Raw genomic sequence first — 14,199 nt, 5'->3', positions numbered from 1 at the left:
TGCAGGCTATGCCCCTCCTGGCTATGATGTGTGATTTGATGGTGAGGTAGGGGTGTCCCAATGAAAAAAGCGTGAGGATCCATGAGGATCCGTTCTTTGAATCCACGTTTTTGCGCCTAAAATGGCAAGGAAGTCATGGATCTGAGTTTTTTGTGGTGCAGGCTGTGCCCCTCGCTATGATGTGTGTTTTGACGGTGAGTTATGGGGGCCCCAATGCAAAAAACATGAGGATGTATGAGGATCCATGCTTCGAAACCACGTTTTTTGGGCCATGGTTTGGCCAGGAAGCCGTAGATTCTTGTTTTTTGTGGTGAAGGCTGTGCCCCTGGCTATGATGTGTGATTTGACGGTGAGTTTGGGTTGGCCCAATGTAAAAAGCGTGAGGATCCATGGGGATACGTGCTTCAAAAACATGTTTTTGGCCCACAGTATGACAAGGAAGTGGTGGATTCCTAGTTTTTTGTGGTACAGGCTGTGCCCCTGGCTATGACGTGTGATTTTTACGGTGAGTTATGGGTGGCCCAGTGCAAAAAGCGTGAGGATCCATGAGGATCTATGCTTCGAAACCACGTTTTTGGGCTATGGAGTGGCGAGGAAGTTGTGGATCTGAGTTTTTTCTGGTGCAGGATGTGCCCATGGCCATGATGTTTGATCTGATGGTGACTTCGAGCTGATCTAGTGCAAAAACCATGAGGATCCGTGTTTTTTAACCATGTTTTTGCGCCATTGAAACAGTGGATGCGTGATTTGTTTGGTTCTGCCTACAGACTAAGATGTGGTCTGGAGTATCATGTTGTTTTTATTTTGTTTCAATATAAAAATCATATGAATTCATGAGGATCCATGCTGTGGATCCATGTTTTTGTGGTGCTGCAAAGTGTTGGATCCACGTTTTTTATAGTCCAGTCTGTATCCAGGTGTGATTTGACACTGGATTTGTTGGAGTTATTTTTTAAAAAGTGGAGGATCCGTGTAGATCCGCCTTTAACCCAGTCCCCCTACAGAGTAAGACATGGCCTACAGTATCATGGTGTTTTTATTTAATTTGAATGAAAAAATCATATGAATTCATGAGGATCCGTTTAAAATCAGCTGGATCCGCCTTTTACCCTTTTCCTGTGAGGACTCTGCCGCCCAATCACCGCCGTGCTCAAGTCCCGTATTCCCGCCTCGCTTTACTTCTGCCTCAGTCTAATCATATCGCGCAGCCGCAGTGTGTGAGCAAGGCATTTCCTAGATAACTCGGAAGTCTCGTCTCTAGAATGAGAACAATCATACATTTCTAAGTCTATGCAGAGTCCGTAAGGAGACCGAGAAGCGGGAAGCAGAGCCGGAAGTGGCTCCGGGGTTCTTCCTAATACTGGTCTAAAATTTACTCTTTCCGGTCAGAGGCGGGACAGAAGGAGAGCGGGGCCACCTCCTAGGATGAGTATTTTCTGTTGCGGAGTGGGATGGGCCACTCCGACCGGAAATGCCTGGAGGGAGCGAGGCAAAGCCCCAGAACAGGAGAACGGGCTGGCGGTGTGAGGGTTGGGAAGGAGTGAGAGAGCGCAGCTGACTGCCTCGGAGACTCCTGCCCGGAGAAGCAGGTAAGGGGCGGTGGTGAAGGGGGAGTACAAAAAAATCATCATCATAACAACAGTTAATTATCATGAATTATTGTTATGGGGTGCTGGTGCTTCTATTCTCCTTCTCTCTCAGCTACTCCTCACAACTTTTTTTTTTCTTCCTCTCCCGTCATTTCTATCACATCCCAGAAGGTGCCTTTGCTTCTCCTCTCCCCCATGCCAGGAGAGGGGTGCTCTCCTTATATATGGCTGTTTCTCTCCTGACTAGAGATGGGAAGGCCTGGGGGGGGGAATGGGGAAAACCCCCAGGTATTTTCTGTTTTTTCCCAAAGCCGCTTTTTCCGGAAAAATGGAAAAAAAAGTTTGATATAGGTTGAATATTCCACACACTCTTCCCCCCCAATTTTTTCCTGAAAAAAAATGGCTTGGGGGGGGGGACTGAAAAAAACTGTTCCCTCCCCCCAATTATCCCACCCCCCAGGCCTTCCAGCACCCACACTTTGGTGCCCCGTGCCAACTGACACCAGGCAGGTGCTCTCACTGTACTCTTTCTGGGTGCTGCTCAAAACATTTTCGTTAGGGCCAGCCCATCTGAACACGTAGAAGCTGCATGTCATTTACCACTGCTGACTTTAAAGATCTTTTGAATACTCTTAAATACCTGCTTTTAACTGTGTTTTATCAATCATTTTAATATTCCGTTGTATATTTTTGTAAACTGTTTAGAAAGCTCTCTTACCATCATGCAGTTTATAATAAAGGTAAAGGGACCCCTGACCATTAGGTCCAGTCGTAGACGACTCTGGGGTTGTGGCGCTCATCTCGCTTTACAGCTTCCGGGACATGTGGCCAGCATGAGTAAGCCGCTTCTGGCGAACCAGAGCAGCGCACGGAAATGCCGTTTACCTTCCCGCCGGAGCAGTACCTATTGATCTCCGCTAACCCAGAAATAGTACCTCGGGTTAAGAACTTTGCTGAGTGGGATGAGAACAGAAATCGTGCTCCGGCGGTGCGGCAGCAGCAGGAGGCCCCATTGGCTAAAGTGGTACCTCAGATTAAGAACAGTTTCAGGTTAAGAACAGACCTCTGGAACAAATTAAGTACTTAACCCAAGGTACCACTGTACTTGCACTTTGACGTTCTTTCAAACTGCTAGGTGGGCAGGAGCAGGGACCGAGCAACAGGAGCTCACCCCGTCGCGGGGATTTGAACCACCGACCTTCTGATCGGCAAGTCCTAGGCTCTGTGGTTTAACCCACAGTGCCACCCGCATCCGGTTTATAATATATAATAACAAATTCAATAAAAAAACCACAAAAACGCCTTTTCCTTTCAGAGTTTAAGCCGTAGTGCAACATACTATTCAGTAACTGGATGTTGGTTACTTCTTGGCCTGGCATGCAGAAAAATTGCCTTATGCTTTGCGCTGCCTGTGGTCAAGTAGAGATTGAAAGACCTGGGGGGAAACGGGGAAAAACAGGTGTCCCCCCATTTTTCCCCAAAGCCTTTTTTTAGAAGTCCATGAGAAAAATGACAAAGAGGAAGAGGAAGAAGAAATGGAAAATGATAGCAGTAGTTCAAAAAATGAGATAGAATAAACTGTATATGTTGTTTCTTCTGGTTTTGTTTTTGTTTTGGATTTTGTTTTGGATTATTTTTTTAAGCACTACTCAAAGGGTAGACCTTCTATGGAGCTTAAATACTGAGGTGGACCTTAAATTTATTTGCTGTTGGTTCTAAGGGGCAAATCTGATTATTTTTAATGTTGATGGTTTCTTGCTTTTTTTGTTGCTTTTGAGGAAAAGGGGTTGGTTACCTGTTTTATTGCAAGCATAATACTTTTATCTACACTGTGTTTTATGCAATTTGTAAAACTACTCCACACTGACCTTTTTTTCAATTTTTCCAAAATTTCCATTTCCCCCCCGGGAAAAAACAGAGGGGAAACGTTTTTTTCTCGTGGCTTCAAAATTTCCGGAAATTTTACATCTCTACTCCTGACGGACACGCAGAGACCCCGTCCCCCCACTGCATGTGTTTGACTTTTTGCCCCTCACCATGGGCGTAGCCAGGATTTATGGGGGGGGGGCGCGGAACCTCATCTAAGTATTTTGTATGGACTTACTTGATTTAGGGGGACAGCTGCCCCCCTTAGCTGTGCCTTGTTGCCTCGACCATCCACGTGCTACCACTTGTTGGAAACTGGCCCCCTTGGGAAGGCTGGCTCATCTTCCCAGGCTTGTTGGGGCCTGTTTGCCGGTGACCTACCCTGGCTGGCATCCCGGCAGACCAGGGAGATCTTGATAGGTGACACCTCCCTGATGAAAGGTGCACACCCCCTTCCCCCTTGCATAGCAGCAGGAGAAAGAAAACAGTCAGAAAGTAGACTATTTCATCTCTACTTTATTCATGACTGTACACTGTACAAAAAGCATGTCTGCTTACTCAGTCTCCTCCGAGCAACTGCGCTAGACTTCCTCGACACAAACAACAGGAAGGTCGCATATTAGACAGAGAACAAATCCCTGAGAATTGCTTGGAACATCCTGTCCCACGGTTAGACCCATCATGAGATGTAAACATCGAACTGCTTGTTCGCAGCTGCGTAGTACTCATATCCCAACAGGCTACGCCCATGCCCTCAACGGACATATTTTCTCACCTCATTTGTTCTCCATGCAACTCAGTTTCCCCCTCACAGCAGGCACACAGGAGCCCCCCTTTCTGCATTTTCTTCCCATATGATTGTTTTCCCCACTAAACAGCACAGAAGAGTCTCCCCGCCATTTTTTTTATCTCTCTTGCGCCCGCGCACACACACACAAAAACAACAACACCCCATGCACTTGCTGCTTCCCTTCTAATACACACCTGGGGAGAGCCCCCAAATATGTGACTTTCCTTCTTGATCTGCACACACACAGGAGAGGGGTCTTGTGTGTTTGACCTCCTATGACACATACTTCAACCCACCAGAGAACTGCCCATTTATATTTCCCCACCCCCATCCCCACTGCAACCACCTAGGCTGAAATAATTTCCTGGTAGAGCATATACAGTATTTCACATGCAGAAGGTCCCAGTTTAAATCCCCAGCATCTCCAGGTGGCCCTGGAAATGTCCTCTGTGTGAAACTCTGGATGGTTGATGCTAGTCTGTGTAAACAGTGGTCTGAATTGGTTTAAAGGAGAGCCTGATGGGACAGGCTATGACCCTGTCACTTGCTGGGGATTGGAGTGGGGAGCGTTTTAGATAGTGTCAGGGGTTTAGGAGCAGAGGCAAGGGCAAGGGAGGAAACAGAGAGCGAAGGGGAGGAGGCAGAAGAAAAGATGAGTGATGACGACGACCCGAGATCTCCGAGTCTTTCCAGTGAATCAGAGGATTCACAGAAAGGAGCACCAGTGGCCAGGGCAAGGGGGGAGTCTAGGGGGGCACCCCAGGAAGATAGAGCCAGAGGGGACTCAGAGGAGAGCAGTTGGAAATCGGGACCAGCGTCACCGCCAGAGAGCAGGGAAGAGGAAAGGAGCCAGGGGGCAAGCGCTGGCAGCTCACCACAGGAGGGAGGGCACGAGTCAGGAGTGGCCACACCTCCATCGGGGAGCGAAGAAACGGTTAAGCGGAAAATGGAAGGTTGGGCGCGCGCGCCAAGTTCAAATGCAGAGGAAGGTGGCGCAGTAAGCAGCCCGGAAAGGGAGCCAGGTCCTAAAGCCCGGCGCAAGGAGACAGGAGGGTCCGGGGGGTCAGCGTCAGAAGAATCCCGGAAGGAAGAGACCCCGGGGGGTAGAGGGACCCAGAGGAGGACAGTCAGGCGGAAAAGGTGGAGCCGGGCTAGGATATTAAGTTGGTGCACACGGGGCGGAGACTCAGACGGAGCTTCGCCGATCTAGCTACTAGACGTAGAGTTGCGCGCAGCAGCGTGAGAATGGAAACTGTAACTCAATAAAGACTTTTACTTAATGATCGCTGGCTAGCGTGATCCTCTGTGAGCTAGGATCTCCAAGCAGCTCTGACAGATAGTATCCTAAATACAGAGCTATATTGTATCGTTGCACAATTGGGGTTTTTTATACTGTAACTTAAGCATGCAAGGGCGTCTACTTGAATAAAACATGGGGGGGGGGTTAGCCCCACCACCAATCTTAGCAAAGGTAGTACCTAGTGCTGGTGAAGGTTTATTCCCTCCTCACCCCACTTTTTATCCACCAAACAGCTCTGTGAGATTGACTGGTCTCAGAAACAGTGACCGATCCAGGGTTACTCTGAATTTTTAAAGTTAAAAAGGGACTTGAATCCATTTCTCCCCATCTGGTTGCCTCCACCCCCCCCCCAAAAAAAAAAATCAACAAGGGTTGGCTGGCTGCAAAATTATGCATTTGCCTGCTTGGGCATATTTTTAGAAGCCACCTTATTTCTGTGACAGTAAATTGTTTCAAATTCCTTTTAAATAATTGTGTTTTAACTGTTGTAACAGTCCATGGACCTTGGATGAATGAATAACAATAATAGTCATTCCATTGGGGTCTCTATGCGGGTTATCTCATTTGACAAAATGATTGGCTTTTGTAAAATCCTTCAATTGGAACATCTTTATTTAATTGCTCTGACTCTTTTAATAATATTGGAAGGTCGAACTCTTGAAGAGTCTCCTGAGAAGAAACATCAGGTAGATGCAAGTTTTTCTTTTGGCCATGTAGCTGTTCTTGCCGAGCAGGAAATATTTGCACAGCAGTTTCTTGCTCACCATTCTCTAGAAGTTCTTGTGCCAGATATTTAAGGTTTGCAGATTCCTGATGCTCGCTGCTGTGGTGTGATTTGTATAACGTGCACAGGTCTACTTCATAGTCCACACAGCCTGTATGCATATGTGGTGTAAGTTCTTTCATGTCACCATTATGGTCTGTCTGATGTTCATCCGGGACTGTATTCAGAGTCTCTCTTAATAAATGCTCTCTATCTGAGCCAAGTTGAATTAGTGGATCAAGTCTTTCTGATGGTTCATCCACTGATGAACATGTGTGAGGATTCCAAGGTCAGCATAGAGGCAAAGGAGCAGCATGATACTACGTTATGAGCCTTTGTGCCTGTCAGTGGGAAGTTTTCCCTAAGTCCCATAGCTTCCACACTATCTGCAGCATCTTTGTTTTGTTGGTCCATCTTCTGTTCTAAGGACCGTTTATTCTGGATCTTTTTTGAAGTCTGGGGAGAGTCTTGTAAGTCTACTTACTGACTCCCTCAACTGAGTCATAGTCCCCTTTTTCTGTGAGGTATGTAAATCTGGTCTTGTTGCTATGGAGACGGAGCCTCTGTTCCTCTGGCTTTGCTGTTCTTGGCTGAGCTCTTTATCTCACCAAGGTCATTGCTTAAACACAAGTAGCTCTGGAGGGGAGGGGAGGTGTGGGGGTGGGCTGAAAAAACCAGCTGCTCTGCTGTTTTTTCTACAGCAGACCAGCAGACAATTTGCTTTGCAGCTCTTGCAAACAGTAGCAGAATGGAATCAGATTTCTTCTTCCTGCGTATCTAAAGGCTTCTTGCAGAGTGCCTTAAGCTCAACAACCTGGTAACAGGTTTTCAGCTTTTGTCCTTGCTCTTAGGGATGTTGCCCTTGCTGGAGATTTTAGTCGCAACATTGCAACAGGAAATCTAAACTTGGTTGCAAGGTGGCGCTATTGAATTGCAAAAAGCACGTGTTCGTTTTGAACCCTGGGCCGAATGTACCTCGACCCCAAGGAGTTGGCTCCAATGAGTGATACCCAAGTGAATGTGATATGGACATCAGTGCTTCTGGAGATGTAAGCCTTTGTAGTTTTCAGTGGTGCCCTCAGGGAAGTGGTTCAGTGTAGCTAATACTCTGCCCTCCAACATTCCACATCCTCACCCGTTCTCCAGCAGCCGCTATGAGCTACCCAAGGGAGGGGGTTGGTGGCGGCGGCGGCAATGGCCATGGAGAGTCCACAGGATGCTCCCTCACCGCCGCAGCTCAGGACAAGTGCCGGCTCCTCCCTGAGTTTGGTGGCGGCAGCACTGACACGGGGAAACAGGGACATTCCCAGATCAAATCAGAAGCCAGGATGGCTTTCGTAATTCTGGGACTCTCCCTGGAAAATAGGGATACTTGAAGGGTGTGCAAGGGTATGCAATACTGAGAAAGTTGGGCCAATGGTCCTCAGCAGCACAAGGCAACTTCCTATGTCCTCTCTGTCACTTATACTTCCAAACAGACAAGTATATGAAATTGAGCCCCAGTCCTGACTTGGTTTCTAGGTTGCTCCCCGCTGCCTCTGCGTATCTTCCTCTGCTACTGCATTCCCACCAGCCTCTGTCTGGGCTCTGACCCTCCTAACTACCCCCATAGCAGCAGAGCATGTCTCTCCCCCTCCCCTTCACCACCCTCTCAAGTCCCCTACGTGGGAAGCAGAATGCCTTCCAAATGTTGGTGTGGGACTCTGGGAGAAAAAGGGGGCCACTGCCTCCATACAAGGCAAGTGAGTGTTACTGTGGCACCTATAAAATTCCGGTGAAGCAGTGAGGTGGCTGCTCCTGTGTTCACCATCTGGATGACCCCTGGAAGATTGAAAGAGCAGGTGTGGAGTGGACAGTGGCAGCAGTAGCAGGATACTCTTGGTGATGGGCTCTGGGAAGCCATTCTGGGATGCTCTGCATGTTGCCTCTTCTCTGTACACTGCCCAAAGCAAAGGTGTGTGGCAGATGGGCAAATCCTTTATCACCTTTGTGGGAAGCTTTTGCTGCTTTGCCTGTCTGTGTTCTCTGTACAGTAAATCATAAATAACTTGTCTGCAAAGACAAAAAGATTTCTGGGGCTGGGTCTTCCAATCACTTTGCTACGAGATGGTGCTTGCTTGCCGGTGTAGGGAATCAGTCACTGTTTGTTCCAAACAAGTCTCCCCGTTACGTTACTTGCTCTCACTTACAGAATCTGGTTTTCTTTTCTTTAATGCTGCTCTCCCTTTATCTGTCCCCATATGATGTCTGCACTCTGTGGTGCCCATGCTGCCCAATGTGAAATTCATAGTTACACACAGCAAAGCAAGCTTTTCTTGAATGAAAAGTTTACTTTCTGTGAGGAATGTAGGAGGCACTCTGTATACACTAGTGGCCAAAATTGTGGAAACCTTTTGGAAAAAGTGTATCTCCGAGGTTTGATGGCTCATAACACCACTATTTTTTGGAGTAATACCATAAAATTATATATCAATGGAAAGATAATTTAATGAAGAAGGTAATGCAATAAATTTTATGAAGGATTATTTATTACAACAGCAGTCATCAAGAAGAAACATGAAACACATAGAAAAAATGAGATATACAAAAATTCTCACCATGTCAGTTAATACTTAGTTGGGTAACCTTTAGCTTTAATTACGGTCTTACAACGCCTTCCCATGGAGTGGACCAAGTTTCTTTAGTTCTGCAGTTATAATAATGTGAAACCCAGATTGAATTATTGCCTCTATTAATTGGGTTTTATTGCTGAGTTGCTTCTGACTAACAAGGTTCTTTAGTCGGCTCCATAGATTTTGGATTGGGTTAAGGCATGGGTAGGCAAACTAAGGCCCGGGGGCCAGATCCGGCCCAATCACCTTCTAAATCTGGCCCGCGGGTGGTCCGGGAATCAGCATGTTTTTACATGAGTAGAATGTGTCCTTTTATTTAAATTAATAATAATAATAATAATAAATAATTATTTATACCCCGCCCATCTGGCTGGGTTTCCCCAGCCACTCTGGGCGGCTTCCAAAAGAATATTAAAATACTATGATACATCAAACATTAAAAGCTTCCCTAAACAGGGCTGCCTTCAGATGTCTTCTAAAAGTCTGGTGGTAGTTGTTCTCTTTGACATCTGGTGGGAGGGCGTTCCACAGGGAGGGCGCCACTACCGAGAAGGCCCTCTGCCTGGTTCCCTGTAACTTGGCTTCTCGCAGTGAGGGAACCGCCAGAAGGCCCTCGGTGCTGGACCTCAGTGTCCGGGTAGAACGATGGAGGTGGAGACGCTCCTTCAGGTATACTGGACCGAGGCCGTTTAGGGCTTTAAAGGTCAGCACCAACACTTTGAATTGTGCTCGGAAACGTACTGGGAGCCAATGTAGGTCTTTCAACACCGGTGTTATATGGTCTCGGCGGCCGTTCCCAGTCACCAGTCTGGCTGCTGCATTCTGGATTAGTTGTAGTTTCCAGTTCACCTTCAAAGGTAGCCCCACGTAGAGCGCATTGCAGTAGTCCAAGCGGGAGATAACCAGACCATGCACCACTCTGGCGAGGCAGTCCGCGGGCAGATAGGGTCTCAGCCTGCGTACCAGATGGAGCTGGTACACAGCTGCCCTGGACACGGATTTAACCTGTGCCTCCATGGACAGCTGTGAGTCCAAAATGACTCCCAGGCTGCGCACCTGGTCCTTCAGGGGCATGGTTACCCCATTCAGGACCAGGGAATCCCCCACACCTGCCCGCCTCCTGTCCCCCAGAAACAGTACTTCTGTCTTGTCAGGATTCAATCTCAATCTGTTTGCCGCTATCCATCCTCCAACCGCTTCCAGACACTCACACAGGACTGTCACCGCCTTCACTGGTTCTGATTTGAAAGAAAGGTAGAGCTGGGTATCATCTGCATACTGATGAACACCCAGCCCAAACCCCCTGATGATCTCTCCCAGCGGCTGCATGTAGATGTTGAAAAGCATGGGGGAGAGGACAGAACCCTGAGGCACCCCACAAGTGAGAGCCCAGGGGTCTGAACACTCATCCCCCACCACCACTTTCTGAACACGGCCCAGGAGGAAGGAGCGGAACCACTGTATGACAGTGCCCCCAGCTCCCAGCCCCTCAAGACGGTCCAGAAGGATGTTATGGTCGATGGTATCAAACGCCGCTGAGAGATCCAGCAGAACTAGGAAACAGCTCTCACCTTTGTCCCTAGCCCGCCGGAGATCATCAACCAGTGCGACCAAGGCAGTTTCAGTCCCGTGATGAGGCCTGAATCCCGATTGGAAGGGATCCAAATGGTCCGCTTCTTCCAGGCGTGCCTGGAGTTGTTCAGCAACCACTCGCTCAATCACCTTGCCCAAGAATGGAAGATTTGAGACTGGGCGATAGTTGGCCATCGTGGCTGCATCTAAAGATGGTTTTTTAAGAAGCGGTTTAATAACCGCCTCTTTCAGCGGGTCTGGGAAGGCTCCCTCACGGAGGGAAGCATTCTCCACCCCACGAAGCCCATCGCCCAGTCCTTCCCGGCTAGCTTTTATAAGCCAGGATGGGCAAGGATCAAGGAGACAGGTGGTTGGTTTCACTCGTCCAAGCAGCCTGTCCACATCCTCGGAGGTAACAGATTGGAATTGATCCCACGCAATTTGACTAGACAGGACTCTAGCACTCTCCCGCCCCGGCCCTGCTCCCACGGTGGCGTCTACCTCTTCCCGAATCTGAGCGACTTTATCTGCAAAAAACTTTGCAAAATCATTGCAGGAGATCATGTGGCCCGTACTGGGCCCCGATGTAGCAGGTGGTTCCGCTAAACTGCGGACCACCTGAAAGAGTCTCCTGCTGCTGTTTTCTGCAGATGCAATAGAGGCAGCGAAGAAAGCCTTCTTCGCCGTCGCTACCGCCACTTGGTAGGCTCGACACTGAGCTCTAACCTGTGTCTGGTCAGCTTCAGAATGGGTCATCTGCCACCGGCGCTCTAGCCGTCTCAACGATTGTTTCATTGCCCTCAGATCCGTGGAAAACCACGGGGCTGTCCGGGCTCCATGCAATCGGAGAGGGCGCTTCGGAGCCAAACAGTCAATAGCCCTGGTTAACTCCACATTCCAGCGGGCCACCAGGGAATCAGCTGAAAGGCCATCAACATGGGATAAAGCATCCCCTACCACTCTCTGGAAACCATTTGGATCCATTAAGTGGCGGGGCGGACCATCCGAATCGGTCCCACCTCCCTGCAGAGGGGATGGGTCGCAGAGAAGTCCAGTTGCACCAGGAAGTGATCTGACCATGGCACTTCTTTTGTTTTGCTTTTACTTAGTGTCAGAACACCAACATCCATGGAGGTAAACACCAGGTCCAAGGCATGTCCGCGGCTATGGGTTGGGCCAAACTTATTCAGGGACAGCCCCATGGAGGCCATGCTTTCCACGAAGTCCCGAGCGGCCCCTTGTAAGGTCATGTCGGCATGGATGTTAAAATCCCCCAGGACAACCAAGCTAGGTGTCTCCAGGAGCATATCCGCCATGACCTGAAGCAGCTCGGGCAGGGAATCCTTGGTGCAGCGGGGAGGTCGGTACACCAAAAGGAATCCTGTACTGCCCCTATTGCCCAACTTCCAGAACATGCACTCAGAGAACTGGGTCTTCCCAATAGGACGCCTGGTGCAAACTAATGACTTCCTAAAAATCACTGCAACCCCCCCTCCCCGCCCACAAGGCCTGGGTTGCTGTGCGTAAGAGAAACCTGGTGGACAAGCAGCGGCAAGAACAGGCCCATCTGCTTCATCCAACCAAGTCTCTGTTATACAAGTCAGGTCAAATCCATCTCTGGGTTATTTGTGGGGCCTGCCTTGTGTTTTTACATGAGTAGAATGTGTGCTTTTATTTTAAATGCATCTCTGGGTTATTTGTGGGGCATAGGAATGCATTAATTCCTTTTTTTCAAAATATAGTCCGGCCCCCCACAAGGTCTGAGGGACAGTGGACCGGCCACCTGCTGAAAAAGTTTGCTGAGCCCTGGGTTAAGGTCTCTAGGCTATGTATTTTGGTGTATTTACATTCCCATTAATGATGCAAATTCTGCTCACACCTTTTGCTGTCACACAACCCCAGATCATAACACTAACTGGGTGTTTCATGGTAGGTGTAATGCAAGTAGGATGTAAATCTCCTCTGATTCTTCTCACATATTTCATGCCATCACTACTAAGCAAAGAGATTTTGGTTTCATCACTCCAAATAGCACTGTCCCATTGTTCCGCTGTCCAGTTAACATGGGTTTTAGCCCAGTTTAATCTTTTCAACCTTTGTTTGAGAGATAACAATGCCTTTTTAAAAAACAATGGTGACAGGGAGCGGCCGCCGAGACCACATAACACCAGTCTTGAAAGACCTACACTGGCTCCCAGTACGTTTCCAAGCACAATTCAAAGTGTTGGTGCTGACCTTGAAAGCCCTAAATGGCCTCGGTCCAGGATACCTGAAGGAGCGTCTCCACCCCCATCGTTCTGCCCGGACACTGAGGTCCAGCCCAGAGGGCCTTCTGGCAGTTCCCTCACTGTGAGAAGCCAAGTTACAGGGAACTAGGCAGAGGGCCTTCTTGGTAGTGGCGCCCGCCCTGTGGAACGCCCTCCCATCAGATGTCAAAGAAATAAACAACTATCTGACATTTAGAAGACACCTGAAGGCAGCCCTGTTTAGGGAAGTTTTTAATAACTGATGTTTTAATGTATTTTTAATCTTTTGTTGGAAGCCTCCCTGAGTATCTGGGGAAACCCAGCCAGATGGGCGGGGTAGAAATAATAAATTATTATTATTATTCCATGGAATTCTAGCATTTAGACCATATTCCTGTGAAGAGAACCTGAGCTTACAGGGTTAAACAGCTCAGAGTGTACGCCCTGCCTACTGTTGGGAGGAGGGAGACTGCGTCATTTCTGAGTCTCTCAAGTCTTTGTTTCTCTCTACTTTCGCTTTTGAGGAGAGTGGACGTGTTTTCACGATGCTGTTCGACAATGGATAGTCTGCTGTAAATAAAACTGCTTTTAGCTGCTAAGATCCTGCGTGGACTTTATTTAGCACACTGAAGAAAGCACTTAAGCTTACAGCTTTCTCTAACCGCTGCTGCTTAACTCTGCGTTTGCTCAGAGCATCGGAATGTGGCCTTTGAAGTCCGAGGCCTGGCCGAGGGGGTGCACAGCCGAAGCGGGCCGGACGCCAATCTGAGCAATAAATCAATCACCTTATCTAAGAGGTTATGGACGTCAGTTACTGCAATTAGAGAAAGCTTTGAAGTGCTGTGTGTAAAGGCTGTGAAGTTGAGAAGCTGCTGTTTTTTGCTGCCGGAGGAAAACGTCCTGCTTTGAGGCTCTGCCTGGGAGAAAGCAGGGAGGCTGACTGCAAGCTGTGTGCTGCAAGCTGTGTGCTGCAAAGGGACGCCGGAAGCCTATCCTCTGAAGCTGGCTGGTACGCGTGAGTACTTCAAAGCCCCAATGGGAGCACTGGGGGAGGAGATGGCTGAGCTCCAGGACTTTTATGATGTCCCATTTGAAAAACTCACAACCCAGTCCTGGGAAATCTGGGTTAGAAGAGTAAGGGGGTGGTTTTTGGCCACAGGGCTCTGGAGTATAGCCCAGAAGGAGCCGGCCCCACCCATGCCTGTTGCTGCTGAAGATGGCGCAGCAGACCTGGAGGCTGCTTTGCTGGAAGATAGAGAGCAGAGAATGCAAAGAGAGCTCTGCATGTTGAGAGCAAGCGTGGACGCTATGCTGTTGCCCCACCTGGAGGGCGTTGAGTCTGCTCAGGCCGCCTGGCAGGTGCTGAGGAGTCTGTGTGAAAGCTCAGCAGGAGCCCAGGGCCGGGAGAAAGCCGAGAGCAGGGAGGAAGCTGAGAGCCCAGAGGGGGCTGCTGGCCATGTT

The 14,199-nt window shown here is 48.7% G+C and overlaps 1 protein-coding gene across 1 annotated transcript in view; it reads left to right on the top strand.

The window, feature by feature from the left end:
* Window positions 1-1,449: 1,449 nt before the first annotated feature.
* LOC310697843 (putative helicase senataxin) overlaps window positions 1,450-14,199 on the top strand; it is a gene marked incomplete at its 3' end in the record, with an annotated part of 174,631 nt that continues 161,881 nt past the window's right edge. Inside the window, exon 1 of the mRNA XM_083484467.1 lies at window positions 1,450-1,589. The remainder of the gene's footprint in view (window positions 1,590-14,199) is intronic.

This window comes from Podarcis liolepis (genome assembly GCF_965112155.1).
Source record: "Podarcis liolepis genome assembly, chromosome: W".
NCBI lineage: Eukaryota > Metazoa > Chordata > Lepidosauria > Squamata > Lacertidae > Podarcis > Podarcis liolepis.
This window is presented reverse-complemented; position numbering and strand designations above follow the sequence as displayed.